Consider the following 20,111-nt stretch of genomic DNA (forward strand, 5'->3'; position numbering starts at 1 on the left):
TCAAAAGTAGTATGTTCCTGTACCACTTTTCATATGCCAAAATGCAAAAAAGCAATTACCATTAATTTTTTTTAAAGATTTATTTATTTATTTATACAAGCACTGGGTACAGTCAGAAGCGCGGGAGGGTGAGAGAATTCACCAGAGCCAGAGCGGGGAGCAGAGCAGGCAGAAGGACCGAGGTCCACTGCTGAGGGAGCAGCGGGCGGCAGGAGAGGTCTGTGCGCCATGTGGGACCCTCTTCCAGTGGCCGGGGAGCAGCCAGGGATCGAACTGGCACTGCAGAGGCTGCGGGCAGCTTCGCAACCCAGCGTTCAACCGCTGCGCCACTGGGGAGGCCCATTTACCATTAATTTCTATGGGAAAAAGTTTGAACGTTTCTATACCCCAACAATTACTTACCAAATAACACAAAAGCCAGCAGTAATGTATAGTAAAAGTGAGAATCATGTGATAAATTAGTGATTTATAGAAAGTAGTTCCTGGGGAAGGGGCTTGGTGGTGCTACTTTTGCTGTTTGCAGGGAGGGAGTGTACTCTATCTCTGCAACTGCTACCTTAAAACAAATACTGCACACTCTTTTTCCTTTTTGACTTTAATCGTAAAAGCGAAAACTAAAAATTTGTTTTGTTTAGAGGAAATGGGTCCTAATATAGGTCTTTTGTAAAAGCAAAGAAGCATAAAGAAAACATTTGAAAAGCAGGGGATACCTATACTGTTATCTGCCTGGTAAGTTGACAAGGATCATGAATGAGTACTGCAACACGTGGATACCTTGAAAGAATAAAAGGGAAGAGATGGGGAGGGCAGGGGAGTGGAGGGAAATCTTAGGTAAGGGAAGGAGGAAGGAAAGGAAATATTAGGCAAGAAAATGTTACTTTGAATCCACCATAAACTGGTGACATATTTAGGTATCTTAAACTCTCTGGGACTCACCTTCATTTAAAAAGAAAAAAATCAGATAAAGGGATGGTAGATGATAGAACTTCTCTTGTGCTTTCATGTGGACATTTGATAGCTCAGGGTAAATGATTACACATCTGGAGGTTCCACTTTTGCCCAAGATTTATCACCCCAAGCCGTTAAACGTCTAACAAAGCTGTCTGTCTACTAGACACAGTTACTTGTCTAGTTAGAAAGATCATTCTGGGGATTTGTTTTTTGTTTCAGAGGGATTTGTTAACAACCGCTGGAATTTGAATGTGTTTTCCCAGTAGGAGGCAGATTCGGAAGTCTGGCCTGCTAAGACTCTTTTTGGAAGCTGGAGCTAATTAAAATATTTATTTTAGCCCCTGTAGCTAAAATGCAGCAGGGGAGAGAGTTCATCATTCATTTTTATAAAGGTGTAATTATCCACTAACCTCTTGCATGCTATGTTCAGCATCTGCCTGAGGGCTGCCCCACCTGCTCTAGCACCTGCCCAGGATGTGAATATTCCATAGAGCAGTACTTAATGTCTGACTTCAGGCACCCAGGGCTCCTTCCACTAGAGAGTTTTGTTCCACCTTCAATGACTTTAGACTCACCTCTGAGGGAATAACTTTCCTAGTTTCACCATCAACGAGATCTATAAAGCTACACACAAGAGGAAGAACCAAGCGAAGGAAAAAGAAACTAAAAAATTGAGTGTCAATTTTTGTGTGTGGTATTACACAGGTTAAGAAAGGTGTGAGTGTGTAAGAGCCCTCTGCACACCTTGGGTACTAACAAAGTGCTTACAGAAGTGTAAAGTTGCATCACAATACAAAGCTGATGGAAATATTTACTGGTTTTGAATGGTGAAAACTAAGAATGATACCACCTCTGTGTCCAGGCATGGGCTAGATGCTTCATTTACATGACCACATTATTCCTCCCTACTCTTCACCACAGGTGTTTTTATGAGTATTTTACAAGTGAGGAAACTGAGGTTCCAAGAAGTTTATAGTGGGCTCAAACAGAGACCAGGAGATAACACAGACAGCCAAAGTTTGAGATCCAGCCCAAGAATGACTGCAGTGTGACTTTGGCAAGTTACTTCATCTCCCTACACCTGTAGAGAGGGGGAGGTCATTGTTAATGAACTGCCTCTCCAGTAAAGAGGCAAGGAGTTACCACATGTGAAATGCCTGGCACGTTATCTGTCGAGGGAGGGCATGTTGAATCATGGTTTGCCCTCATCTTCCTCCTCAAAGACCACACACAGCTCGCGCCGGGTGGCAACCCACAATACCAATTTGGGCTGCTAGACTGCATAAAGCTGCAGTGTGTTCAGTTTTTAAAATCTAAGTTCAGAGAAAATCATCAGAAGTAGATAAGGGCAGGCTGGGAGAAGACAAGAACTGGAAAGAAACAGAGCAGTCCTCTGCCTCCCAAAATCCATGAGTCCTTTGCCTCCCACCCCAAGCCCAACAGACTAACCTGTTTGATGAGTGAAGAAGTATTTACTAAGGAAAAAAAAAAAAAAAAAAAAAAAAAACCAACTTTGTGTGGCTTCTAGGATTCCCAGCCTTGACGGGAAGGAGAAATCACAATGAGCATATGTTGCTACAAGCTAACTCCACGTTTCCTTCCCCTCAAGATTTCTCTCACACTGTTTACCATTTTTCCTCTTCTCCACCTCTTGACATCTGTCTCATTCTTCAGAAACCACCTCCCATGGCTCTGATTTCCCCTTCCTCTTGATACCAAAACATTTATTTTTAGCTTAACCTTTAATTGATTCTTGTTTCATGTGGACTAATCACTCTCAAATATGTGATTGGTCCTCATAGAGTTTGATATAAGGTAATAATCTAAGAGGACCTAAACAGAAATGTGTATAAATTCTTGAAGGGGATTGATTGTGGCAGTTGTGAACCACCATCAAGTAGTAAAGAGCAAACCGAGAATTTGACGCGGAATTTTAACACTTGCTCCCCACCCTGAAGGTACAGTCGTCTCCAAAGCTCATATTCTGTGACTGGGAGATGCTGGCAGAGAGGTTGGCAACATGGTTTCATTTCCCTTGCTTGTCTCAACTGTAAAATGGACATAACAATAATGCCTACTTTCTGGGGTCTTTGTTAGGCTTAAATGAGATAATGCAACTGAACGTAAACTTCAGGGCAGAACCTGGCCTATACTAAGAGCCCAAAGTTGGCTGTAGGTAGGTTCAGAAATGAGAAAAGAAGTTGTTCAAGTGCCAGGGTAGAACAACAAACATCTTATACTCAAGAGGTTCACCTGGACATGTTCCAAGTACAGCCTGAGTTGCTGTCAAATTATTTTAAAGGCATTTTATGCTAAGTACATAGTACACAGCAGAAACACACTTCTGCCTGAGCCAGTTTCAGTGGAGCAGGGCAGGGAGAGGGAAAGAGATCTGAAGAATTAGAAAGGAGCTGTTTCTTGGGCTGGGAACCCCAGATGGAAGGTGACTCTGCAGGTCAAGTTCATTTCTTGTTCTCCTACCTGCATCAGGGGAGGGGGAGCTTGGAGAACAGAAGCAGTTGGAGCCCAGGGAGCAGCCTGCAGGAGCTCTGTGGCGGTCTGTTCCACTGTGAAGGGACTGGGGGCTGAGTAGCTGAGCTGTGGAGGAACTGGGTTTTATTTTGTTCCAGAAGAGGCCCCATTCAACACAGGCAGCGTTTCCTTTTCCTGCAACTGCTTTGAGGAAAACAAGAAGGCAGTTTTAATCCTACTGAGCCAGCATCATCCGGCCTCAGAGGTATCTGGCAGAACAGCAGCCTATTTGGGGAATGGTGTCCACTGTTGGCACAGAGGTGGGGGATCAGCTTTCTGGGAACTAGCTCTCTGGTCCACATGGTTCTCCTCTAAGGGGGCTTCAGGTGCCTTTTGAATATGTATTGACTTGGTGTCTGGTGGTTGCTCGTCCTGTTGGAAGAACCGTAACACTCAAATGAAGTTCCCCTAGCAATCGCCCTCAGCATAAGGATGCCAGAAATAGCAAAATGGGAGTTCTGGTTCAAAGGCTTCTGTTCCAATTTTAACCTGTGTTTTTGGTGAACTTGGGGTGGGGGGAGGGTGGACATCTGCCAAGGGGGTATCATGTTGATCCTATTAATATGCATCCTGGCAGGTGGGTAAGTTAGAGAGCCGAGTTGCACTTGGTTAAACTATGGGTTTGAATGTGATAGTCCTCCTCACTTGAATGAAGATAAAAGAGAATTGCCTGCAGTTAGAGATTCAACAGAAGCATGTGTTGAAATACATAAGAGGAAGTGTTGCAGGCTCAACAATGACAAGCTGAAACTCTTAGCAAGGTGATGAGGTAGATGTCCTCAAAACCATAACAACTACAGAGAGAGCCTTTCCTGCTTGCTTCCTCTGTGAACTGGACTCGAGATGATATCTGCATTAGCACAGTACCCAGCACTGTCCCAAGATATAGAGCTAATCTACCTTCTAGGCTGATGTGCCCGAGGCACAGAGGCGAGAAGCCTGTCTAGAGTCATACAGCCACAGCGTCGAGGCAGGTCTTGAAAAGATATACCCAATTCCAGAGCCTCCAACTCTTTCTACGAAGCTGCCCCTGTTAGTCACTAATGCAACCTTTGTTGACACCCACACATACTGAGTGCCTAGTGGGTGTAAGGCAATGCACCAAATACCTGGGGGAAACAGAAAGAAGATAAAACCTATGATGCCTGCAATATAGTTCTGAAAAAAAAAAAGGAACAATGAATTATTTTTATGGTTAATAACTGAATGAGAATAAGGGTCATCTCCCAAAGAAAATAGTAATCTTTTTGAGGGTGGAGACCACATCTGCTACTTATGGATAGTACTTTGCTCAAAAGCCCACACCTAGCAGGTGCTGGGCAAACATCTCCCAGTGCTGAGCAGAGGAGCACAGGGCCATAGGACAAATGAGGCTTCAGGACTAAAGGGGCAAAGTCACGGTCCTAACCCTGCCCCCGACTAGCTTGGTGTCCTCGGCAAGTTGTCTCACCAATTTGGTGTTTTTTTTTAAGATTTATTTATTTATGCATACAATAACTGGGGTACAAGCCAAGGTATGGGGGGTAAGAAGACTCACCAGAGACAGAGCAGGGAACATAACAGGCAGACTGACTGAAATACACTGCTGAGGGGAGCAGCGGGTAAGACAGGAAAGGTCTGCTGTGCCATGTGGGTAGCTCCCTGGCTGTGGATCGAACTCATGCTGCAGTGGCTGCAGATTGCTTTATAGGTTGCATTTTAACCCCTTACACCACCAGGGAGGCCCAAGTTGTATCACCTCTTTGGACTTTACTTCCTAGTGTATAGGAAAGGAATAATGAAAAGGAAATGTAATGGATGCTCTGGGCTATTTCACAAGCTTTGATGGAGATCAAATGAAGTAATTATAGAAAAACACAGTAAAACACTAAGAAATTTCTTTGTTAAATCTTATTCCTTGGAAGTACTACAGGAAATCAGGGAAGGGATATCACTGAGAGCTGAGGATTTGCAGAAGACCTCACAGATGAATGGGGAGACGTAGCTAGAGTCTTCTGGAGTCAAGAAGCCTTAAACTGTCCAGTTCTGTCTCTGGTGGATCATAATCATGTTTGAAAGCCAGAAGGGTGAAGGATGGGATCCAAAATTCTGTCCTGCTTTAGACTCAAGGGCCTCCTTATTCAGTGAAAGCAACCTTGGCACCCCATTTTGTAGACTTCCTCCTCCGTGTGACTCTCCATGTCTCAGGAGTAATCTTTCCTGGGGGCAAGGTAGCACACTGGTCAAGACCCAGGGACTGGACTGGAGTTCTTTTTGTAACAGATTTCTTCACCACACTAAATTGTTTCCTCGGAAGGCAGGCAGGCAGGAGGCAGGGAGAGAGGGATCTTAAATTGGGTTCTTGTAAATATTTAAATATGGTAATTCCTATAAGTTACTTAGGCCAGTAGCTGGGAAATAAATGTAAGCTATTGTTAATAGTATTATTACATTTATAACTACTGCGTAGCTTCCAGGCTTCTACTACCAGCCTCATCTCCAATATATTTGATTTCAATATAAAGTTTAATATCCTGGAAAGAATTGTTAAGGCCTTTAGAAAGATTATAAATCAATGAACCAAAAGTTGCTAAAATTTATACAGAAGCCTCACCTTCCCAGATCCATGTTTTCCTCCAATAATCCAAACTGAGAAACATAATTTAGGAAAGAGGTTATTCTCCTTGAAAGATAATGAATAAATGGTATTGAAAGAATTTTATACTCTGTAGGCTCTCAGATGAGAGTATTGGAGAGAGCTACATTTTTGGGAGGCCGCAAAATGGCTTTAAATTTCCAGGCTTGCGTAATCCCAAAGTCAACCCCTAGGAAGTCCCATAATTACAAGCCTTCTAAATTTTCCTTCTTCAACCCCCAAAAGCTATGCGTTCTTTCCAACATAGAAGCTGAAGTGAAAGAAGGAACTTCAACAAAAATGTTTGTGTTGTACGGGGACTATAACCAAGATGAAAACGCATACATTGTACAAAAATGAAAAATGATGTAAAAAATATATAAAATTAAAAAATAATAAAAAATTTTAAAAAGAAAGAGAAAAAAAGGTTTGTGTTATCTCTTTAAATATCTTTAGGGATTATGAGTTTAAGGGGATCCTTTTTTTTTTTTTTTTTTTTTTGGATGAAGTAGAGGAGAAAATAGGGTTGACAGAAAGTATTTCTTAAATTTCCAGAAGTAGTGATGGAAAATCCTCACTATGGAGGCTTCCATTCTCCCTAGAAAAACAATGTTCCTTGTGTTTGCCAGGAGAGCCCTGAGTCTTGCCCCTAACAGACAGCTGTCAATTATTTCAGCATCTATTTTGCTGGTGGAGTCGCTGGAGCTTAAAGCAGAGGAAGCAAGTTCACGCACACCCTGGTAACCAGTAGCCATGGTCAAATTGCACTAAGGTTGATTTAAAAATGACCCCTTTAAAACAACCCTGGCCCACCATTTTTTCTCAAGGTAGCTGGCAGGACCCACTATAATCTAGTTCCAGATACCCCTTGGTTGTCATGAATTTCTTTGGAATGAGCAAACTTCTCTGGGAAAGATCACAGGACAGAAGAAAGTGAAGTGGTCTGTGGGGAAGCACAAACAGACCTTGCCTTTCAGGCTGCTCAGATATTTTCCTTCAGGCAAACAGTGAGAGCCTGGGAATTCCAGAGAAGCGATTTGGAAATCCCACCTGCCACATGTTTGTCTGAGCATATCTGTGGTCTTACTGCTCGCCATCCTTCTGTTTGTGAAGATTAACTTTAAATATACTTGTTTCCTTTCTAGGTGGCACTTCTTATTTCAGTTCTCATGATTTTTTACCCCTTTCTATTTTATAATTTTTCTATTACCTGTGGCACTTCAGGAAGAGAAAATCTTTCACTTAAGGAAGATGCTGGAGTAACCTACAAACCTTCAAATTTTAAATGGGAGGAACCCTGCCCGCCTGCTTGGAAAGGTTATGTCTGAATTGATATGTCAATCAGCAGCTTTAACAACTTGGCAGTGGGCAGATAATGCTTTGAATCTTGTCAGTACCTCTGAATAGTGCCTGACCTTGGGCCAGTTACTCAAGCCCTCTAAACCTGTTTCCTAATCTCTAAAATTAAGGCCACAATAGCATATACCTCTCAAGGATGTTAGGATTGCATACTTTTATGAAGGTTCAGTAAATTCTTACTCCAAACTATAATATTTTATTGCAGTCTCATTCAACTTGATGCCTGAGAGGAGATGAAATGGAAGTGCTTAATATTTTATGACAACTTTGACGTGATCTACACTTTTCCCAAAGATTGTAATGCTTGTGTGACTTTAGTTTCCTCAATAAAATCCATCTTGAGGACAAGGGCAAGACATTGTTCATCCTGAACTGCAGTATCCTGCTTTTTGACTACAGTTCCTTAGCTGTCCTCTAATTTTAACTCTACCTTCAACCTCATGAGAGTCACCTCATGGCTGTGTTTTAGATTCCATACTTCCCTACCTTCTCAGAAACTTTAGCTGTATTGACAATTCCTTCTCTCCTCTCAACCATATCCTACCCATCAGCACTTAAATCTACTTTACACCTCCCATACCTCCAGCTACTACTCTGTTTCTTGTTTTTCCTTCAGAGACAGCCCTTTAACAAATTGTGTATACTCATTGTTGCCATTTTTCTATACATAAATCACTCCCTAGCTCATTATAATATAAATTCTAATACAAACACTCTTCTAAGCATCCGCACTAGGACCCTTAATGGTATCCATGTTGTTCAATCTAAAACACGTTTCAGTCCTCACCCATCAATGCCTCAGAAGCATCGGATGCAGTTTCTCTTGCTTGGACTTTGTTGGCTCTAAGACACTACTTTGTGGTTTTCCTTCACCCTCTCTGCAGTTCCTTTTTTTTTTTTGTACCCATTTCTGGATCATTCTCCTCCTCCTTTCACTAAATGTTGAATTCCCCATGCTTAAATCTTATCTTCTCTTTTAGTGTACTATCTTTAGGAAATAATTATCATATATGATTTCAATTATCAACTACGTGTCAGTAGACCCCAAGTAATATCATGTGTATATGTCAGGAGGAAAATGATGAAGAATGTAAGTGTTCCAGGTCTTACCATGAAGAGAATTCTGGTTATACTTGCCTCAATTCTTATCTCCTCCGTGCATTTGAGGTAAGTCTCAGCCAGGCAGATGGTCCATTATGTTGCGCTTTTGTGCTTCAAAATGAGTAAGACAGATGGAAGGAGAAAAGAATAAGAGACTCTTTAGTGAGTGTTGTGGGAGGAGTTTGAGGAGTGTTAAGAAAAAAGTGTGGGAGTTGCTGCAGTGTATGTCCAAAGTGCATGAGAGATAAAAGAGGAATTTTAGAGTTATGCGCTATAATGTGTTCTCAAAAGACAAGCAAATATCTTAGTTATTTTGGAATGGGTTTTTTGGATACCAATCTCAGTTTCTTTGATTCAGAGACTGCTTTGTGCTTGGACAATGTGGATGGGCGAGTTTTAACCATTATGGGTGTATATTTTAAACATTATAATTTTGTTTCTGATTTTGTGTGTTCATTAGCAATATACTACCACTAGTGAATTTTGAAAAATTTTGTTCTGAGATAGTATTTCCTACATTTCTCATGAGTTATAACACCTCAAAATTACAGTGTCATTTAAAGAATTCCATGAAATATTGCTCTGTCTAATTCTCTCTTAGAATAACTTTAACAAAGTTATCGGTCAAGATAAAAATAGATTGATAAAATATAAGAGCAGGAATGTGCCTTAAAAAGATAGAAACACTTAGGTCCATAGAAAAGTTTATTTTTAATAATGCAAATCTCCGTATCTTCACAGTTAAGAGTATATACGATATTCTTAACATATCAAATTTATAAGTTTCCATGTTACTTTAAGTTTCCTACTATTTTATGAATTTTCAATACTTTCCAACAAATAAATCCAGTGTACAAATATTAGAAAAACACTATGGGAAAAATTTTCAGTTGAGGAAGTTTATGCTCATTAGTTAGTTAAGCATTTTCTGCAAATTGGGGATGCATTATTTTATGTTTGTGTAGAACATTTTGGTTCAGATCACCAAAAACTAGTGTCCTATGGGGGAAAGATATGAGAACCAGGGTACTAGAAACAAAAGTATTTGCAAAAAGATCAATTTGGGAGTTGTGCCTAATTATATAAATGTTTTCAGAGTGGACATCTGATTGTGAAATATAGTTAAAAACTAACATTTTCACACATAAAAAATTATTTCATAATTATTCTATAGGAATCATACTATATAATCATGCTATCAACTGTCATTCAGAATATCAAACATGCATGATCGCCAATTTTTTTCCAGTCAAAACTTAAAATTTTGACTACCTTATGTAGGCCACTATAGATTTGAATAAAATTCTGGGGGAAACAGGAATTAGGCAATGGGTTTCTGCATCTGCCATTATGCCAGACTGCATAGCCAGAAAACTCTTCTACTACAGAGCACATAGACATTCAGGTAAGCTACAACACCATTCTTTTAAATGGATAATGTTTGCAAAATATAATTAAACAAAAATTGTCAGTGGTCAAAATGAAGAGGGAGTGATAAGCAGAGTGATAACGAGAGTGATAAGCAAATAGACTGGCACTATGGAAGCTTGAGGAAGAAGAGTCTTAGTAACTGAGGGTCTTTTATTTTAATAGCTTGGAACCCCTGCAAAGGGGAAAACTGAAAACGCGATCTCTGCATTGAGGTTCATCTCCAATTTTCTGATATTATAATGATGCAGCAAACATATGTAGGAATACCTCCTTTGTCCTTCATTATTTATACATCTCTCCTTCCACCCATATGGAAAGCTCCTCAGTGAATTACACCGTCCCCATCTTTGCATGCCTAGACCTATATGACCCTAGTATTGCAGTGTTTATCCAGTTGGTAGCCCTTCCCAACTGCTGGTCCTCTGGTGAAGTTCACCTCTAGGAAGCCACATTCTACAGTTATGTGAGATCAGGAAGTGGCTAAACAGCTCCAAGATGCATCCTAATTTTTGTCTTAACATCAAGTCCATGTCCTTTATGCCTCCATGCATCCATTTATGTCTTCAACAACTATTTATTGAGCCTCCCTGTAAAGCATCAGGCATAGTACCTGATGCTGGGAATATGGTGATGGAAATGACCCAGTCTTTGCCCTCAGAGAGGTTACAGTCTAGTGGGGAAACCATCAAAAGGGCAATTATAAGGCAAATATACTGCTGGGATAAGAGCCAGGTGTTATGGGTACATGGAAGGTCCTTCAGGGCCAGGTGGAGAATGGACATAGAATTCTTCAAGGGGTCGACTCCTCATCGAAAGACAGACGGTATTCCTAGGAAAAGCGAACAAGGCCCATTCATGGACAGCATACACTTGTTCAGTTGCCTCGAGCTAGACTAAGCTTTCTTGACTGTTGTTCCTGATCCAGAAATAGGGTGTAATGATTCAAACTCCCAATATCACTTCCTTCTGTGTTCTTTAACTTTATTGTCATACTTACTTTCTTTATTCCTTCTCACTTCCCTATTCCTCTCCTAAGTCTGAACTTCAGTTTCTCTTCTAGGGCTGCTCTAACAGAGTGTCACAAGCTGGGGGATTAAACAACAGAAATGTATTGTCTCACATTTCTGTATACAAAAAGTCTAACTAAGATCCAGGTGTCAGCAGGGTTAGTGCCTTTTTTTTTTTTTAAAGAGTTATTTATTTATGTATACAAGAGCTGGGGGACAGGCCAGAGATGCGGGGGGTGAGAGGATTCACCAGAGACAGAGTGGGGAACAGAATACGCAGACTGACGAAATACACTGCTGAGGGGAGCGGTGGGCGAGTTAGGAGAGGTCTGCAGTGCCATGTGGGTTTCTATCTGGCCGGTCTGGGATCGAACTCGTGCTGCAGAGGCTGTGGATTGCTTCATAGTGTGGTGCTTAACCCCTTGCACCACCAGGGAGGCCCAGGGTTAGTTCCCTCTGAGGACTTCATGGAAGAATCTGTTCTCAGCTATTCTTTGGTTTATCAATGGCATTCTCCCTGTATCTTCACATTGTCTTGCTGCAGTCTCTGTGTCTAAAAAAATACATCTCCTTTTTATATGGACATCATATTAGTGCCCACCGTAATGGTCTCCTCTTTTTTTATTTTTTAAAAGATTTATTTATTTATTTATTTATTTATTTATTTATTTATTTATTTATTTATTTACACAAGCACTGGGTACAGTCAGAAGCGCGGGAGGGTGAGAGAATTCACCAGAGCGGGGAGCAGAGCAGGCAGAAGGACCGAAGTACACTGCTGAGGGGAGCAGCGGGAGGCAGGAGAGGTCTGCGCGCCATGTGGGACCCTCCTCAGTGGCCGGGGAGCAGCCGGGGATCGAACCGGCGCTGTAGAGGCTGCGGGCAGCTTCGCAACCCAGCGCTCAACCGCTGCGCCACCGGGGAGGCCCTAATGGTCTCCTCTTAAGTTGACCATCTGCAAAGATGTCTTTGGTGATGTTCAGAGGAACCAGAAGTTAGGATTTCAACATCTCCTTGAGGGGACACAATTCAACCCTTAACAGAATCCAAGATGGCAGCTTTTGTATCATTGTTCCTACTCTGCTCCCACCTCCTCCAGTGTAACAATTAGGAAAGTCACCACCAAAAATCCTAATGTTCATGCTTAGGATGTTTTTTAATTACATTGCTTCATTGAGATCCCCGTGTTGTTGCTGGTTTATTGCTTAGTGAAATTGACCACCTCCTCTGTGGGCTTTAATTATAAGGCAGAGGAGATGAATAAGAGAGCATTCAATTTGATGTGGCAGTGAGGCCATTTCCACTAAACTTTTTGCAGATTCCCACCATGTGCTTTCATTCTCACACCCCATGGATTAAGCACATGAGCTACTGAATGAGGCCTTGCTGCTTGCTACTCTGAGAATGCCCTCTGGAGTGAATAGTGACAGCTGGATCATGTGCCCAGATGGGGCTGTATTAAGTTGTGCAGGCAGGGTGTGAACTCAGCATGGATGTCTATTACAGGCTGATGGAAGAGGGCTCCTTGAATATCTGCTAAGATAATTAGGTCTGAGAGTATAAAAAATGTGGCCACTGCTTAAATAGAACAACAGGGTATTGCATCCCTTCTTAAGTCTCTTAGCCCACGTGTGTGAATGAACATTCCAGAGTCTACAGCAGTGTTAATGCCCCACTCACATGCCCTTGGCCTATGCAGAGGGTACATTTGGCTTCCGTGAAAAATTCTCATATGCCCAGAAACCTTCTCGAACACCTGTTTCTTCTGCCTGAGGGTTTTCTATGGCTGCAAGAACACATTTTCCCAAGGGCACTACAGACTGGGATAGCTGGAGAGTTAGCACCACAGTTCTAAGGTGTGTCCCACACATTGGCTCAGAGGATCTCCAGCAAAATGGAGGTACCTGCTTATTAACATGTCCCTTCTTGGGTTTCACCCCTTTTACTTCCTGTCAGGTTCCCTGGGATTGCCTCCCAAATGTACTTTTTGCACCTGAATCCTCATTTCAGAGTCTACTTTTAAGGGAATCCAAATTAAATTGAGATTTGCAAGTACAATGTGCTAATGGCGCACCACTGAAGTCTCTAAATTGAGGTTTATAAACCCTTAGACTATGTGCAAAGTATGTGTGCCTGTGCATTTTCTGGGAAAGGGTACAGAGCTTTCATCAGCTTCTCAAAAGTTCGTACTCAAAACCCAAAAAAGGGTAAGAGTCACTCCTCATCATTTCATGGATGAGAGGAGTTATTTTTTTTGGGTCTAACCCAATCACTTTCAGTCTGGGAAACGAAAAGGAAAGGAGCCAACATTTCAACTTGTTGACAAATCAGTGTGATGGGAACCAGGATGGCAAAGAGAACAGTGCCTGTGTGTGGGAGCTCAAAACAGGAAGGATTTTTACATATGGCCATCAGGTCCTGTTCCCAAGGTTGGTGACTGTCCAAGACTAATCTAGGGTGTGTATGTGTGTACTTTATGTCAGAAGTAGAAGGGCCCTATACAAATATTGAAATACCATTGTGCTGTATACATGAAACTGATAAAATATCATGTATCAATTACATCTCAATAAAAAAGAATGGGATACAATTATCATTAGCTGTTTAGCATTAGTATTAATATTTTAAAAGCACATGTGAATGCTTGTTGTTTATAGTTCTTATTGATTTATAAAATTAAAAGGAAAATGGATTTGAAGTCTACCCCCAAAAAAAAATAAAGTAGAAAGGCCAGTTACAAAAGGACAAAAACCAGAGCCTCCCTGGTGGTGCAAGGAGTTACACACAGCCCTATGAAGCAATCCACAGCCTCTGTAGCATGAGTTCCATCCCTGGCTGGCCAGGGAGCAACCCACATGGCACAGCAGACCTCTCCTGACTCACTTGCTGCTCCCCTCAGCAGTGTATTTCAGTCAGTCTGCCTGTTCTGCTCCCTACTCTGTCTCTGGCAAATCCTCTCACCCCCCCACATCTCTGGCCTGTACCCCAGCTCTTGTATGCATGAATAAATAAATCTTTTTTTTAAAAAAAAGACAAAAATCATATAATCCCATTTATATGAAGTACCTGCCATCGACAGTGGCAGAGGTATAGAAAGCAGAGTCAGGATTGTCAGGAGCTGAAAGGAGGTGAGGGTTGGGGGAGGGAGGAGTTGTTTAATGGTATGAAGTTTCAGTTTTGCAAGATGAAAAGAGTTTTGGAGATTATTGCACAGTAACCTGCTAACTACATAGTGAATTTCCTAATGCCATTTCATTATATACTTTAAAAAGTTTAAGGTGGTAAATTTTATGTTGTGTGTATTTTATTGCAATTGTAAAAAAAAAAAAATTTTAAATGTCACCGATCTCAAATAACAAAAGGTAAGAGGAAGTGTGACCCAGCACACTGGCCCTGCCTCTTTTCAGGAACTAGAATTCACTGAGCAGAGTAATGGCTTCAGGAACTTAGCAAAGACTGCAGGAGCCAATATGTAAAAGAGGGTGAAGGGATAAAATTGGTCACTGGAGTGACTTTAAGTAGATCCCTTGCGTCTCTGTACCCACACTTCTCCGGAGTTAAGAAAAAAAAAAAACTGTGATGAGGCCTCTTGGGTAGTTGCCAAGATTTAGGAGGAAAAGGGCCACATCAAACTGAGAAAGCTGCTCCAACAGAAACTGTACTACGGGAATGAAAACAAAAGGAAAAAAAATATGTAGAGTCAACACCAGGAAAGAAGAAAGAAAGGTAGAAGCTGGAGACTGGAGTTAGCCAGGAAAGAAATGAAGAGAATTGGAAGCTATGGGAAAACCAGGTGGTGAATACTGCTGCAGATTCTCGAGAACATTGAGTCTTCCACACGGTGGCACTTGAATCCCTGGGGGTCTGCAGACAGGTTCTTGGGGCTCTTCAGTGCTCAGCAGGAACATTTTAATGTTATTTTCCCCCAAAGATAACAAGAGTGATTTAAGCATATTCTGCATAATATGCTTTTGTGTCTCTGTCACAGCTAAGCAATCCCTTCAGGTTAGAGAATGACTTTTATTGACAACGTAGCATCTGAGCACAGTTGACATGGCTGTGTCCTAATGTCAAATTGTCACTAAGAGTTCTTTGTCTACTTCTGTCCTCATGTCAGAGTCCTGTATGGCGGTCATTTGCCACTGGAAAATCTTTTCCTAAAGTAAGAGTTTAGCCTCGCTGTCATTTACTAAGTTGAGATTTGAATTTGCCACTATGAAAATGTCAGGAATTTGCAGTAATGCAGTGCTGAGTGCTGCCGGTGGACATGAACTACAAGTGAGTTCTGGAGCCAAGTAACCACCGAAGTACATGTGAGTCTCTGCAGGACTAAGGTTTCACAGGAGCATAAATATCTTCGGTTGAAGTCAAAGAGACTATTGTATAAAGAAAACCTGACTTAAGATCAAATTGTTTTTAAAATATGCTCTTTCTAGTATTTACAGGATACTGTCAACATTATGAGCACTAATAAAATTAGAAATTTGTGTTTTGGCATCTGCTAGGGAAAAAATTACCTTCAGATATTCTTTTCCTATGCTTATGCTACTGGTAATTAGATTAGAGAATATATTTAGTCCAGAATTTGGTCATTCAGTAGAACTAACAAACTTTAAATGAATACGGTACTTTTCAGAGCCAATAAAGCAATGCAGTATTCAAATTACCTTTATTTGGGTTAAACGTAAGCTATGATTACTCTGAGTCAGCTAACAAAACCTTATTGTTTTGTATAAAATAATTTACCTAAGTATTATTTTATACAAGATACAAATAGGCATGATTCACAATTAGATTTATAGAAATCAAAAGACAGAGCAGGATAAGTTTAGATCTAGACTTGTTATGTTTACCAGGTTATTACAAAGGACACAGAAGAACAACTACATGAAGAGGTCCATAGGGCAAGGTCTGTAAGATGCAAAGTCTGTTCCCATGGAACTAGGGTGTGCCAGTCCTTTGTGCATGTAGATATTTTTACCAGCCCAGAAACTCTCTGAACCCCATCCTTTGGGGTTTTTATGGAGTCTTCATTACTTAAGCATAATTGATTAAGTCACTGTCCATTGGAGAGGGAAATCAATCTCCCCTTCCTGGGAATTGAAAAGTGAGGCTGAGTTGTTGCTTGTGTCTTTACTACTAAACCCTATATTACTAATTTAGTTTAAGCCAAACAATAATTTTGACAGCTTTAATATTCTAAGTATGAGATTGATTGGTTTTCTGTTTTCAGTTTGCATTTAACTTAATTTATTTCATTGCTCTCATGTGTAACCGTTATAAGCCCAATGAAAGCATACCTAGGTTTTCTTGTACAAAAATGATACGATGTCACCCTAGGGAGTTTATGAAAATTGATTTTTTTAAGCTGGGCATTGTACATCACTTAAACTAAAGAAATACTATTTTAGAGGCTAAGAGAGAGGCAATAAAATGTAGCCTGTGTTTCAGTGTTGGAGGACCATTTTCTGTGGACTCTCTTGTCTTTGCTCTCTCTCTTCAGGGATGTTTGTATAGTGAGCAACACTGGCATGTAAAGATAGTGTCTCTGTGAAACAAAGTTCAGGTTTGCTTACAGCTTTGGAAGATAGACACGGGAAAAGGGAAGCATTCTTATGGTCCATTGAAAAAGACTCAGGTTCCTAAGCTCCATGTTCCTCTCCTGTAATTCAGCTTATTGTGTATTCAGATGTCACCTGGAGCTCGCCACATTAGGCTGTGGTTATCAGGAGCTGGCACAAAGTTGCTGATACTCTGCCTACAACTACTGTTGCAACAAACTGTCCTTTGTCATTGACCCAGGGGTTTCATGTCTACAGCCACACCCATGACACTCACTGACTAAATTGTTAGCTTGTAAGGAGGACAAGATCTCAGAACCCTTCATAATTCTATACAAGCAGGTTGGCCCTATGAAGGGATTGTGGTTTGAGATATGACCTAAAAGTTACACTTTGGCTTGATGGATGTGAGGCTGCATTCTAGCTGGGTGGATGTCACAAAAAGTGGAGTGCAAGTTGACTGTGGTCTGTGTGGGGTGGCGAGTATATAAACCTGACTAGAATAGAAGGTTGGAGTTAAAATGTACTAAAAATTAGATAATTAATTTGGGGTTAAGTTGTCATGTGTTTAAATGTAAGATTAAAACAAATTCTGTATGAAGAGAAAACCCTTGAAGGTTCCTAGCTTTCTTCCTCCAAAGTCATTGATTTATTTTTGACTTAAATTGTCAAGCAGGGAGATGACATGCTGAAAGTCAAAGTATGATGTCATAAAAAGTTTAATAAAAGATAATCAGGTTTAATAAAAAGATAGTCAGTTTAGTAAAAGATAATCAGTTTTCTTATCCTGATTCTGTCACTTCCCATCTGTGTGTTCTCAGGGAGTTGCTTCTCCAAGTACACTGTCTCCATCTGTAAATGTAAGAATAATAGTCACCTTAGTTTAGTGAGGTATTGCAAAAATTAAAGATAATATCCCTAATATGCTTCATGCCATGCACAGTACATAGCAGGTCGATAGTGGTGATAATTTTTCAGTCATCTGTGTGCAGAATGAATTAGGATAAGAGAAGTGAAGACACAGGTCTTCACTGATTTGAAGCTAATAATGTTATACAGGGATAGGTAATTAAGATCAAGGCTAAGATAGTGATGGTGATAACAGAAAGGATTCAATAAATGGAAACGACTAGAACATAGAGATCAATTAGAAATAAGGGTAGTGCACCACATCTTCTTGATCCAGTCATCTATTTTGGGGCATTTGGGTTGTTTCCATAGCTTAGCTATTTCATGCTCAGTGAAATAAGCCAGAATGAAAAAGAAAAATATCTGATGGTTTCACTTATAGGAGGAATGTAGAGGATCCAAAAAAGGGATTAGGAAAAAAAAAAGTAATTATAATAAAGTAAAAATAAAAATTAACAGGCAACTGTAAACCAGAGACATACTTGAGGGGGGCAGGAAGGGAGTAGGATCAAAACAGGGGCGGGAAGAGCACAAAGGACCATGGTGATGGTTCACAGGTGAATGGGTAGTGGGAATTTCATGGGGACTATAACCAAAAGGAAAATGCATACATTGTACAAAAATGAAAAATGAAGTAAAAAATATATAAAATAGAAAGAAAGAAGGTTAGTACCTAGGATGCACCTAGTAATATTCCTATTCTAAGCCCTTCAATATAGTAAATCAGTTCTTCTAAAAATGCTAAAAGGTTATTGTCACCATCTCATAATTGAGAAAGTTGACACTCACTGAGATGAAATAATTCACCTGAATAGTAACTTAGAAAAAGTCTACAGGGCCTCCAATGAGACAGCGCAGTACAAAAGCCACATGCTAACCTACCACGCTCCTCTGTCCCTCGATAGCTGAGGAAGCAAAAGAACCATCAGTGCAGACTCACTGGCCTGGTCATCCTGACATCCTGCCATAGCTGGATCTGATGCTTGCTCTGTCTCTTCAAGTGTATTTTTTGCCTTTTTGTATACCTTGTAATTTTTCCGTCATATCAGACACAATGCACCAAGTAAAACAAATTGTTGTAACCAATAATTCTTTAGTAGTGTGTTGGTAATATAAGGGGGAAGAGGAAGCATCCTATAGTCGTAGGATAAGGTCTCCGTCTTTTCAGACACCGAGATCTCTGGACTGGGAATCTTTCTGTTTTCTCCACCTTCCCTTCTACTCAGAATGGGATAGGATGGCAAAAGTGGGCTGGACTTGGCTATTTCCCTTCTTTCAGGTCAGTTAGGCTGACTTTACCCCAGCAGGTCATACTCTGGTTCACTTGGTTAACTAGTTTCTTCTGTGGATTGGACTTGTTAAGAACAGACTGTTTTGACACTTCAACATGGTTCCTTTAACCTTCAACCCACTGGAGGCCTGAGGGAATTTTTCTACATGTTTATGATGAGGACATGGTTGAGCTTCTAGAGATAAATATCACAGGATTGTGGGGACCCCAACAGGGGCCATCCTGGAGTTTTTAACTCTCAGAGTTGTTGGTACTGAGTCTCCAGTAATTCATCATTCCAGTTCAAGTTTTATTTCGTCCACGCCGGTCCCTGTTGGCGGTCTATGTGCCTGAGTCTCCTGGACTCCCTCTGCTTGCCTGTCTGTTTTTCCAACCTCGAGAGCAGAAATTTATCCCCTGTTAGAGATCCAGGAAGAGTTGTTGATTTTCGACTTATTAAACTTTTTATTCATTGTTTCATGGAATGGTGTCTTCTAACCTCCTTTCATGTGGAACTAGTCTTCCTCACTAGTCTGGGAACTGAGGCGGGCAGGAGGGACAGTGATGCAGTGTGTCCTGACATATAAATCTGGTGGGGGACACTGAAGTGGAGGTGGCCTGTAGCCCTGCATGGGAGGCTGGATGGAAAGGCAGAGATGTGAGGATGCTGTACTGCACTGGAAGCAGTTACACTGCATCATCAACATCTCCCTCATTAACTGCCAAAGGTATGTGTCCTTGGGCAGAGACCGCCTGGCACACCTGGCCAGGAAGTGGTGAAGGGGTGGAGACATCTGGTCCTTCTTAGGCTGGAGTTGCAGGAAGTGTTATGTCAGGGCACGCTGTCTTCTCAGAAGGACACTCAGGCCACTCCTATGCCAGTGACACTATTTTCCTAGATCAAGAAGGTTCTATGAGGATCTTTCGCCTTTAACCCTTTTCCTTTAACCTCCATCATGGTACTGCCTGCCGCTGCTAAATCTTCTTCATTTCTCTCTCGTAGACATCATGTTATAATAGAAAATGCTCCAGTTGGAATTAGGTGGATCTGATTTGCACTCAAAACTCTTAACTCACTGGCTTAGCTATTGTCTAAGTTAATTATAAACCAGTTAATCTTCAATGTGTATTTTTATTTTCATTTTTTTAAATATGTATCTATACAAGGACTAGGGTAAAGACCAGAGGTGTGGAGGGTGAGAGGATTCACCAGAGACAGAGTGGGGAACAGAACAGGCAGACTGACTGAAATATACTGCTGAGGGGAGCAGCGGGCGAAACAAGAGAGGTCTGCTCCGCCATGTGGGGATCAAACTTGTGCTGCACTGGCTGTGGACAGCTTCATAGGCTGCGTCTTAACCCCTTGTGCCACCAGG

General features: G+C 41.1%; 1 long non-coding RNA gene across 1 annotated transcript in view; it reads right to left on the reverse strand.

Annotated features, from left to right (window-relative positions):
- Positions 1-17,273: 17,273 nt before the first annotated feature.
- The window catches only part of LOC119232754 (uncharacterized), a 31,305-nt gene continuing 28,467 nt past the window's right edge, over positions 17,274-20,111 (reverse strand). The window contains exon 3 of the long non-coding RNA XR_005122194.2: positions 17,274-17,408. This is a non-coding gene — a long non-coding RNA (uncharacterized LOC119232754). The remainder of the gene's footprint in view (positions 17,409-20,111) is intronic.

Source organism: Talpa occidentalis, unplaced genomic scaffold (genome assembly GCF_014898055.3).
Source record: "Talpa occidentalis isolate TD23 unplaced genomic scaffold, MPIMG_talOcc4v2.1 talOcc4.7, whole genome shotgun sequence".
NCBI lineage: Eukaryota > Metazoa > Chordata > Mammalia > Eulipotyphla > Talpidae > Talpa > Talpa occidentalis.